The sequence below is a fragment of the Hyperoodon ampullatus genome (assembly GCF_949752795.1).
Source record: "Hyperoodon ampullatus genome assembly, chromosome: 7".
Taxonomy (NCBI): Eukaryota; Metazoa; Chordata; class Mammalia; order Artiodactyla; family Ziphiidae; genus Hyperoodon; species Hyperoodon ampullatus.
In genome coordinates this window covers 21,754,900-21,767,670 of record NC_136920.1, presented here as the reverse complement: position 1 = coordinate 21,767,670, position 12,771 = coordinate 21,754,900, and the positions used below count along the sequence as shown (strand labels likewise).

The following is a 12,771-nucleotide window of genomic DNA, read 5'->3' as shown; positions in this document are numbered from 1 at the left end:
CTGTGTGAGCGAAGAACGGACACCCTCCGGCGACCTACGTGCAGAGGCGGGGCCAGGTCCAAGGCTGAGACCCGGGAGCTGTGAGAGCAGAGAAGAGACAGGGAAATCTCTCTGTGCAGCCTCGGAGGCAGCGGATTAAAGCTCCACGGTCCACTTGATGTGCCCTGCGTCTGTGGAGTGCATGAATGGACAGCGAATCATCCCAAATTGAGGAGGTGGACTTTGAGGACAAGATTTAAGACTTTTCCCCCTTTTCCTCTTTTTACAACGAATTATCCCAAATTAAGGAGGTGGACTTTGAGAGCAAGATTTCAGACTTTTCCCCCTTTTCCTTTTTTTACAACGAATTATCCCAAATTGAGGAGGTGGACTTTGAAAGCAGGATTTTCGATTTTCCCCCCTGCTCTCTTTTTTTTTTTTTTATTTTTGTGGTACGCGAGCCTCTCACTACTGTGGTCTCTCCCGTTGCGGAGCACAGGCTCCAGACGCACAGGCTCAGCGGCCATGGCTCACGGGCCGAGCCGCTCTGCGGCATGTGGGATCTTCCCGGATCGGGGCACGAACCCATGTACCCCGCATCGGCAGGCAGACTCTCAACCACTGCGCCACCAGGTAAGCCCTCCCCCTGCTCTCTTTTTGTGAATGTGTATGTGTATGCTTCTGTGTGAGATTTTCTCTGTATAGCTTTGCTTCCACCATATGTCCCAGGGTTCTATCTGTCCGTATTTTTTTTCAATAATTACTTTTTAATTTTAATAACGCTACTATATTTTATACTTTATTCTATTTTACTTTACCTGCTCTTTCTTTTTTTCCTACCTTCCCTTCCTCCCTTGCTCCCTCTGCCCCTCTTTTCATTCTTTCTTTCTTTCCTACCTCCCTCCCTTCTTCCTTTCACACTTTCTTTTTCTTTCCTTCCCCCCTCCGTCTCTCCTGTCTTTCTTTCTTTCTTTTTCGTTCTTTCCTTCTTTCTTTCTTTCTTGCCTTCCTTCCTCCCTCCCTCCCTTCTTCCATTCACTTTCTTTTTCTTTCCTTCCTCCCTCCCTCCCTCCTTTCTTTCTTTCTTTCTTTCCATTTTTCCTCCCTCCCTCCCTCCTTTCTTTTCTTCCCTCCTTCCGTCCTTTCTTTCCTTCTTCCTATCTTTCTCTCTCTCTTTCTTTCTACTACCAATTCTTTCTTTCTACTTTTTCTCCCTTTTATTCTGAGTCGGGTAGATGAAAGGCTCTTGGTGCTGCAGCCAGGAGTCAGTGCTGTGGCTCTGAAGTGGGAGAGCCAACTTCAGGACACGGGTCCACAAGAGACCTCCCAGCTCCACATAATATCAAGCGGCAAAAATCTCCCAGAGATCTCCATCTCAACACCAGCACCCAGCTTCAGTCAATGACCAGCAAGCTACAGTGCTGGTCACCCTATGCCAAGCAACTAGCAAGGCAGGAACACAACCCAACCCATTAGCAGAGAGGATGCCTAAAAACATAATAAGGCAACAGGCACCTAAAAACACACCACCACACGTGGACCTGTCCACCAGAAAGACAAGATCGAGCCTCAACCACCAGAACACAGGCACTAGTCCCCCCACCAGGAAGCCTACACAACGTACTGAAACAACCTTAGCCACTGGGGACAGACACCAAAAACAACGGGAACTAAGAATGTGCAGCCTGAAAAAAAGGAGACCCCAAACACAGTAAGATAAGCAAAATGAGAAGACAGAAAAACACGCAGCAGGTGAAGGAGCAAGATAAAAACCTACCAGACCTAACAAATGAAGAGGTAATAGGCAGTCTACCTGAAAAAGAATTCAGAATACTGATAGAAAAGATGATCCAAGATTCTATTTCCAAGATCCAAAATCTTGGAAATAGAATAGACAAAATGCAAGGAACAGTTAACAAGGACCTAGAAGAACTAAAGATGAATCAAGCATCGATTAAAAACACAATAAATGAAATGAAAAGTACTCTAGATGGGATCAATAGCAGAATAACTGAGGCAGAAGAACGGATAAGTGAGGTGGAAGATAAAATAGTGGAAATAACTGATGAAGACCAAAATAAAGAAAAAAGAATGAAAAGAACAGAGGACAGTCTCAGAGACCTCTGGGACAACATTAAACACACCAACATTCGAATTATAGGGGTTCCAGAAGAAGAAGAGAAACAGAAAGGGACTGAGAAAATGTTTGAAGAGATTATAGTTGAAAACTTCCCTAATATGGGAAAGGAAATAGTTAATCAACTCAAGGAGGCACAGAGAGTCCCATACAGAATAAATCCAAGGAGAAATTTGCCAAGACACATATTAATCAAACTGTCAAATTTAGACACAAAGAAATCATATTAAAAGCAGCAAGGGAAAAAAAAACAAATAACACACAAGGGAATCCCCATCAGGTTAACAGCTGATCTCTCAGCAGAAACTCTACAAGCCACAAGGAAGTGGCAGCACATAATTAAAGTGATGAAGGAGAGAAACCTGCAACCAAGATTACTCTAACCAGCAAGGATCTCATTCAGATTTGATGGAGAAATGAAAACCTTTACAGACAAGCAAAAGCTGAGAGAGTTCAGCACCACCAAACCAGCTTTACAACAAATGCTAAAGGAACTGCTCTAGGCAAGAAACACAACAGAAGGAATATACCTACAATAAGGAACCCAAAGCAATTAAGGAAATGGGAATAGGAACATACATATCAATAATTACCTTAAATGTAAATGGACTAAATGCTCCCACCAAAAGACACAGATTGGCTGAATGGATACAAAAACAAGACCCATATATATGCTGTCTACAAGAGACCCACTTCAGACCTAGAGACACATACAGATTGAAAGTAAGGGGATGGAAAAAGATATTCCATGCAAATCGAAATCAAAAGAAAGCTGGAGTAGCAATTCTTATATCAGACAAAATAGACTTTAAAATAAAGACTATTAGAAGAGACAAAGAAGGACACTACATAACGATAAAGGGATAGATCCAAGAAGAAGACATAACAATTGTAAATATTTATGCACCCAACATAGGAGCACCTCCATACATAAGGCAAATACTAACAGCCATAAAAGGGGAAATCGACAGTAACACAATCATAGTAGGAGACTTTAACACCCCACTTTCACCAATGGACAGATCATCCAAAATGAAAATAAATAAGGAAACACAAGCTTTAAATGATACATTAAACAAGATGGACTTAGTTGATATTTATAGGACATTCCATCCAAAAACAACAGAATACACATTTTTCTCAAGTGCTCATGGAACATTCTCCAGGATAGATCATATCTTGGGTCACAAATCAAGCCTTGGTAAATTTAAGAAAATTGAAATTGTATCAAGTATCTTTTCCAACCACAATTCTATGAGACTAGCCATCAATTACAGGAAAAGATCTGTAAAAAATACAAACACATGGAGGCTAAACAATACACTACTCAATAACGAAGTGATCACTGAAGAAATCAAAGAGGAAATTTAAAAAATACCTAGAAACAAATGACAATGGAGACACGATGACCCAAAACCTATGGGACGCAGCAAAAGCAGTTCTAAGGGGGAAGTTTATAGCAATACAATCCCACCTTAAGAAACAGGAAGCATCTCGAGCAAACAACCTGACCCTGCACCTAAAGCAATTAGAGAAAGAAGAACCAAAAAACCCCAAAGTTAGCAGAAGGAAAGAATCATAAAGATCAGATTAGAAGGAAATGAAAAAGAAATGAAGGAAACGATAGCAAAGATCAATAAAACTAAAAGCTGGTTCTTTGAGAAGATAAACAAAATTGACAAACCATTAGCCAGACTCATCAAGAAAAAAAGGGAGAAGATTCAAATCAATAGAATTAGAAATGAAAAAAGAGAAGTAACAACTGACACTGCAGAAATACAAAAGATCATGAGAGATTACTACAAGCAAATCTATGTCAATAAAATGGACAACCTGGAAGAAATGGACAAATTTTTAGAAATGCACAACCTGCCAAGATTGAATCAGGAAGAAATAGAAAATATGAATAGACCAATCAGAAGCACTGAAATTGAAACTGTGATTAAAACTCTTCCAAAAAACAAAAGCCCAGGACCAGATGGCTTCACAGGTGAATTCTATCAAACATTTAGAGAAGAGCTAACACCCATCCTTCTCAAACTCTTCCAAACAATTTCAGAGGAAGGAACTCTCCCTAACTCATTCTACGAGGTCACCATCACCTTGATACCAAAACCAGGCAAGGATGTCACAAAGAAAGAAAACTACAGGCCAATATCACTGATGAACATAGATGCAAAAATCCTCAACAAAATACTAGCAAACAGAATCCAACAGCACATTAAAAGGATCATACACCATGATCAAGTGGGGTTTATTCCAGGAATGCAAGGATTCTTCAATATACGCAAATCAATCAATGTGATACACCATATTAACAAGTTGAAGGAGAAAAACCATATGATCATCTCAATAGATGCAGAGAAAGCTTTCGACAAAATTCAACACCCATTTATGATAAAAACCGTGCAGAAAGTAGCCATAGAGGGAACTTTCCTCAACATAATAAACGCCATATATGACAAACCCACAGCCAACATTGTCCTCAATGGTGAAAAACTGAAACCATTTCCACTAAGATCAGGAACAAGACAGGGTTGCCCACTCTCACCACTCTTATTCAACATAGTTTTGGAAGTTTTAGCCACAGCAATCAGAGAAGAAAAGGAAATACAAGGAATCCAAATTGGAAAAGAAGAAGTAAAGCTGTCACTGTTTGCAGATGACGTGATACTATACATAGAGAATCCTAAAGATGCTGCCAGAAAACTACTAGAATTAATCAATGAATTTGGTAAAGTAGCAGGATACAAAATTAATGCACAGAAATCTCTGGCATTCCTGTACACTAATGATGAAAAATCTGAAAATGAAATCAAGAAAACACTCCCATTTACCACTGCCACAAAAAGAATAAAATATCTAGTAATAAACCTACCTAAGGAGACAAAAGACCTGTATGCAGAAAATTATAAGACACTGATGAAAGAAATTAAAGATGATACAAATAGATGGAGAGATATACCATGCTCCTGGATTGGAAGAATCAATATTGTGAAAATGACTCTACTACCCAAAGCAATCTACAGATTCAATGCAATCCCTATCAAACGACCACTGGCATTTTTCACAGAAGTAGAACAAAAAATTTCAAAATTTGTTTGGAAAAACAGAAGACCCTGAATAGCCAAAGCAATATTGAGAATGAAAAACGGAGCTGGAGGAATCAGGCTCCCTGACTTCAGACTATACTACAAATCTACAGTAATCAAGAGAGTGTGGTACTGGCACAAAAACAGAAAGATAGATCAATGGAACAGGATAGAAAGCCCAGAGATAAACCCACGGACATATGGTCAACTTATCTTTGATAAAGGAGGCAGGAATGTACAGTGGAGAAAGGACAGCCTCTTCAATAAATGGTGCTGGGAAAACTGGACAGGGACATGTAAAAGTATGAGATTAGATCATTCCCTAACACCATACACAAAAATAAGCTCAAAATGGATTAAAGACCTAAATGTAAGGCCAGAAACTATCAAACTCTTACAGGAAAACATAGGCAGAACACTCTATGACATAAATCACAGCAAGATCCTTTTGGACCCACCTCCTAGAGAAATGGAAATAAAAACAAAGATAAACAAATGGGACCTAATGAAACTTCAAAGCTTTTGCACAGCAAAGGACACCATAAACAAGACCAAAAGACAACCCTCAGAATGGGAGAAAATATTTGCAAATGAAGCAACTGACAAAGGATTAATCTCCAAAATTTATAAGCAGCTCATGCAGCTCAATAGCAAAAAAACAAACAACCCAATCCAAAAATGGGCAGAAGACTTAAATAGGCATTTCTCCAAAGAAGATATACAGACTGCCAACAAACACATGAAAGAATGCTCAACATCATTAATCATTAGAGAAATGCAAATCAAAACTACAATGAGATATCATCTCACACCAGTCAGAATGGCCATCATCAAGAAATCTCCAAAAAATAAATGGTGGAGAGGGTGTGGAGAAAAGGGAACACTCTTGCACTGTTGGTGGGAATGTGAATTGGTACAGCCACTATGTAGAACAGTATGGAGGTTCCTTAAAAAACTAAAAATAGAACTACCATATGACCCAGCAATCCCACTACTAGGCATATACCCTGAGAAAACCATAATTCAAAAAGAGACATGTACCAAAATGTTCATTGCAGCTCTATTCACAATAGCCCGGAGATGTAAACAACCTAAGTGTCCATCATCGGATGAATGGATAAAGAAGATGTGGCACATATATACAATGGAATATTACTCAGCCATAAAAAGAAATGAAACTGAGCTATTTGTAATGAGGTGGATAGACCTAGAGTCTGTCATACAGAGTGAAGTAAGTCAGAAAGAGAAAGACAAATACCATATGCTAACACATATATATGGAATTTAAAAAAAATGTCATGAAGAACCTAGGGGTAAAACGGAAATAGAGACACAGACCTACTTGAGAATGGACTTGAGGATATGGGGAGGGGGAAGGGTAAGCTGTGACAAAGCGAAAGAGAGGCATGGACATATATACACTACCAAACCTAAGGTAGATAGATAGTGGGAAGCAGCCGCAGAGCACAGTGAGATCAGCTCGGTACTTTGTGACCGCCTGGAGGGGTGGGATGGGGAGGGTGGGAGGGAGAGAGATGCATGAGGGAAGGGATGTGGGAACAGATGTATATGTATGACTGATTCACTTTGTTATAAAGCAGAAACTAATAAAAAAAATGTAATGGAATCCACAGAACGAAGTATAATCCCAAAGGCTAACAGTAAAATATCAGGGTCATGCAGCCCACATGTTGGCGAAAACAAATTGGTACTCCATCTTTTTCTCCTCTTTAAGAGGCATGAACATTCAAATGTGATGTTTCTAAACACCCATGAAGGCCATACAAGAATGTTTTGATACACTGAAAATAAAATTGTGCAATTACTTAGGGCTTCCCTGGTGGCGCAGTGGTTGAGAGTCCGCCTGCCGCTGCAGGGGACACGGGTTCGTGCCCCGGTCTGGGAAGATCCCACATGCCGCGGAGTGGCTGGGCCCGTGAGCCATGGCCTCTGGGCCTGGGTGTCCGGAGCCTGTGCTCCGCAACGGGAGAGGCCACAACAGTGAGAGGCCCGCGTACCGCAAAAAAAAAAAAAAAAAAAAAAAAAAAAAAAAAAAAAAAAAAAAAAAAAAAAAAATTGTGCAATTACTTGATATGGCATTTTTCAAATCTTTTGTTAGACTTGTAGCACACCTCTTCCAGTGTTTTCCAACTTGAAAATTACTGCCTGATGGGTACTCTAAGTATATTCTCTAAGTGAATCCTAAATGTGAGAAGAGAAGAAGGAAAAGAGAGGTGTACTTATTGTCAGAGTACAGAGATGGGCTGTGTGGAGGAGAGAATGGAGAGAGCAGTGCAATTCTGATTTCCGCAAGGATCTGTAGGGATAACCCTACAATACTGCAAGATCCTACCAACCTGAATGATACAAGTAATTGATTTTCCTTTTTTGGATGGGAGGAAGAGGGATTGGATTCAGTTGCTTGTGTTACAGTGTTAAGTTTTAAAAATATAAAATTGACAGTATAATGATATAACACTCTCACTGGAATAGGGGTGATTACCTGGCAAATGGAATGATTTTACTGCCTTTTCAGAAGCTAATACATAAGAAAAGCCAATCTCTTTCTCTTTCTCTCTTTCTTAAAACTCATATAGCATATGATCATACATGCATATATTCTATTTATACTCTATATGTTCTCTATGTATGTGTCTGTGTTTATATAGATAAATATTTGTGTGTGTGTGTTCTGTAGGTATATATTATTCACACACAAAGAAAAAAAGGATAAAGGGTAAAAACCATTATTATTTGCTTTGAGGGTATTTATAATCTGTTAGGGGTAAGAGTTATTTTAATATCTTATAATGATATGAGACAGAATAAAATATAAGTTAAATAGAGTTACAAACAGTGTACTATGGAAATACTAGTGAAAGGAGTGATTACTTTTGATATATGGAGTGAGCAGAGAAACAAAGAAAACACAAACAGTTCAATTAAAATAGTTACCTCTGAGCTGAACCTGGAACAAAAGGGTTTCAATATATAATGGTAACGATGGTGGTGGTGGCTTGCATATGTATGTGTACGTGTTGTTGAGGGGTGTGGTTGTGTTCCAGGCTGACAAACATAGAGTTACACAAATACATCACTTACTTACATGCTATCAACTTAGCTATCCTTTCAGCATCGAATAAAACCTTCTGTCAGACACTTCAAGGTCTTTGGCTGAAACTACAGCCACTGGTGTTGTGACGTGGCTGTGTTGTGGAACTTTTTCTTCCAGCCAAAATGACTAGTACCTGTGGTGCTGAGTTACTTTTCCTTCCACTTGGACATGTAGGAGCAGATCACTTTCAGAAGGAGTCTCTGTTAACCAGGCTGCAATGAGGAAATTTATTAAGGGGATGGTCTCGTCATTTTTTCCTTTAAGATACTTACCCAAAGCAAGGAACAAAATGCAGCAATCACTATTCAAGACAGTGTCAAAATCAATCAGACATCAAAACAGGCTATTGGAGTTCACGGGTTCTTTAATATGAACAGCTACTGTCTTCCCTTTAGCTTAATTAAGGGGTTGCATATCCTTACAGTTAAAGATAATTGCAGAGTGTAAAAACAGCATTGTGATTATAGAAACACTGAATGAAGCTTGGTGACTACAAGACAAAGACCTCATCAACTGAACACCTTGGAAGTGTGTAGCCTTTAAAATACAATTCCTCCTCTCTACAGCTTTTTCTTTTTATAGAACCCCCTTCTTTCTTTATTCCCAACAGAAATACATTGTTCAAAGTCTCGACTAATTGGAAATTAAGCTGTGGTTTTTCCTTAATTTTTTTTTAAGTTCATAAGTATCAATGGTACTTCTTTAAATCATTTAGAAGTTGAGTTTGTTCTAAAATCAGGTTTCACTGCATTATTGTTTTGTGGTTCCTTTGGAAACCCTGTCAAAAATATCTTGCTAAATCTCATCTTGTTAAATAACGTCAGTATCTTTCACTTAAAATTATTTACTAGACAGAAGAAGCCAGCTTTAGATGCTATGAAATGTGAAGCACAGGTATTTTTGCTTGATCAGGCACATAGCTTCAATTTAGGGGCACTGCAATAGAAAAAGCAAGGTGATTTTTTTTTTTTTTTTTTTTTTTTTTGTATACTGAATAGGCACTCTAGCTTGATAAACATCATGTTGGATTTTTCTTTCTGAGACTTTATATAAAGATTTGTAGAACTAACTTACTTGGATAAAAGAATGAGAAGGAGGGTAAAAGAAATTGTAAAGAAGCCAGTTTAATTTCTCTTTAAATTGACAAAGAGACCAATTTCTATCATAAGTTTATATGAGCTTCTCTAAAGAAAAGGTACATGTATTGCAATGCCACAAGCCACGAGTGTGTTCTCTTTCTTGAATGAAATATGATTATTCAATAAAACAACAAATTGGCAAAGAGCTAAATCTTTAAACTGCTTCAGCTACATGTCATCATTTACTTACAAGACCTGATCAGCTTTATTTATCAAAGAAGCATCCAGCAGTGTCCCTCAAACTAAGCACATGAAGTCAACAAAGCGACAGGACTCAAAAAGTGGTGAACGAATAACTGTAAATAAAAATCTCCAAGGAGAGTTCATTTGGAAAAAAAATATAAATTGGTAAATAAATAAACATCTGAGCAATCTTCTAAAAAATTGTCAATTCCCAAAAATGAATAAGGTCATCTTCGTGTCCTATCCAATGTGTTGGTCAGTGGTAACACTTCAAACTGTCAAAGTGAGTTCATGGAAATGCATATAAATTAGACACTGATTTGGGCTTAATATATTCATTTTCTAAATAATATGCAAATTTGTGTAAACCTAGATTTTTAAAATAAGATTTAAAGGCTGTAAGCTCTGCAATCTCACAGTTTACATGTTAATGTGGTAATTCAATTCAACAAACATTTATTGAACTCCTAGCAAAGTACTGTGCTGGGTATTATGGGAGCATTACCATACCATTTAGGGAACATACAACTAGGAGATGAGTTAGGAAGAATAAAGTGTAATTTTGCCTCTGATATAATACCTATATTAGCAGTTAATGCAAAATGAGATAACATATGGAACAACTAACACTTGTAAGGTGTCTTTTTCTTTATATGATACCATCCTCTAATGTGGACTTTCCTGTAACATCGCCATTGAACCTTTGGTGGATAAGAGTTGGAAATAATATCTTGCTTTCTTTCTTACTTTAAGTGAGAAAATTTTCTCTGCTCTTGATAAGCTATACATTTATCCATTTTTGAATCAATTCTTCTTTATGTAAAATTCTATGTGTTTCATATTTTAGGTTGTGGTTTTAACAATTGAGTTGAACCACACTGCCGCCACCGTAGGTCGCATGCATGCTCCAGGGAAGAGCCTGTCCCAGTTGGCTGTGCCCTACCGCCGCAGCATCCCCATCTGGCTGAAGCTGACGTCTGATGACGTAAAGGAGCAGATCTACAAACTGGCCAAAAAGGGCCTGACGCCCTCGCAAATCGGTGTGATCCTGAGAGACTCACATGGTGCTGCACAAGTACGTTTTGTGACAGGCAACAAAATCTTGAGAATTCTTAAGTCCAAATGACTTGCTCCTGATCTTCCTGAGGAACTCTATCATTTAATGAAGAAACCTGTTGCTGTACAAAAGCATCTTGAGAGAAACAGAAAGGAGAAAGATGCTAAATTCTGTCTGATTCTGCTTTAGAGAGTTATTCACCAGTTGGCTCGACATTACAACACCAAACGAGTCCTCCCTCCCCAATGGAAATACAAGTCATCCATAGCCTCTGCCTTGGTTGCATAAATTTGTCTGTTTACTCAAGCAATAAAATCATTGTTTAACTAGAAAAAAAATTGAGTTGATGAATTGTTCACTGCTTTCATTGAATTTGCCTTAGTAAACACTGACTTCAACTGACAATATTTGGAGTCAACATACAATTCATTTTCATAGAATGATCATATAAAATACATTGAAAATAATGAAAAATGGTGAAAAGGATAAAGCTATTAAAAAACAAAAAGCAGACAAAAACACTGCAACCACTCACTGAACACAATGGGAATTTTCTGATGACTTAATCCATCCACTTAAGGTGGTTTATCCACAGAAATTTCAAACATAGCACAATGCTTTTTCCTATTAATGAAGTGTATAGACCAGCCGCATGTATCCTATTTCAATGAGTTACTATTTTTACGTTGTCAGATGTATAATGCAAGTATAGCAGAGTGATAGGAAACCTGGGAATTGACACCTTTTGACCTTCTGTCTTTGTGAAGCATTTATTTACAGTCCTTTTATATATGGTAGTTTCTTTAATTCTCAGATCCATCTTGCATAGCAAATATAATTATTATACTATTTGTTCAAAGGAGACAATGGAAACTCAAAAAGATTAATGATTTGGCCTAATTCACAAAGGTACTGAAGGGCAGTACTTGAATGACAAGCCACATTTTTAGGATCTCAGAAAACAACGTCTTTCCACTCTACCTGTCTGCCTTGATTAAGATCAGGAGATATAATAGACAACTGTGAATCTCTCATTTTAAGTAACCAAGGGGAATTTCCTTCATTTTCTTATTCCCTTCCTTTCATAATTGTACTTTAAAATTCAGGAATAAGGTTATCTTTTAGTCATACAATATTAAGAATCAAAATAAGACCTTTAAAAAATTATTGTTATGCATTCTGATAGGAATATAGATGTGATTCTATGGAGGCTAAGATTCTCAAACATAAGTTTAGGACATATCCATCATTGATCAGTAAGTATTTATTGTTTTATTTTCGTATGATCTAGACTGCTCTGGTGTCACAGGAGATAGAAAAATAACATATTCAATTCAGAAAATAAGAAAAAAACATACTCAATTCAGAAAATATATATTGAGCATCTATTTTATTCTATGCATTACCCAATAGAAAGAGCAGAGGTTTAGGAAGCAAGAAGAATTTCACCAGAAGAATATATAGATGAAAAAGACCTAAAACTATTATTTGAATTTTTTAAATCTGACTATGGAAACACAGCTGACACATATGAAGCAATTCAAGGAATTGAATTTGATGTGAGGTCTAAAAGTCATGATAATCCTAGGGTTTAATAAGCTATGTTCATTAAAATTCAGAAAGAATATTAGTAACACAACTATTTAAGACATTTAATCAACCTTAATTTGAAGGTAGAAAACTGGTTGATATTCATATTCATGAATTTATAAGTGTGGTTTTTAAGAGCATCATAAAATCTGTATATCAAGTCCATTAGATGAATTTAGGTAATTGCAGTAGACAAAATCCAATTAAGTCACTTCTTAGAGGAAAAGTAAATATAATATATTATCTCCAATATTTTCCAACTATATCATATGGTTTATTTCATAGAGTTTAAGAGAGTAAAACGTATGCCTATCTAATCACAGACCCACCAACCTATCACGGCACATACTTTGCTATGTTTCCCAGGAAGTGGTGATGAATTTACTCCAATGACATTTGTTCAGCCTGCTCACACAAACTACAATATTTGCATCTAGCTTGGCTGGGGTATTAAGGTGGGAAAGAGAGCAGCAGGAAGG

The 12,771-nt window shown here is 37.6% G+C and overlaps 1 pseudogene across 1 annotated transcript; it reads left to right on the top strand.

The window, feature by feature from the left end:
• The first annotated feature begins 10,543 nt into the window (after positions 1–10,543).
• On the top strand, positions 10,544–10,990 carry LOC307055726 (small ribosomal subunit protein uS15-like; annotated as a pseudogene). Its single transcript has one exon. The product of its transcript is annotated as a small ribosomal subunit protein uS15-like (transcript).
• The last annotated feature ends 1,781 nt before the right edge of the window (positions 10,991–12,771 follow it).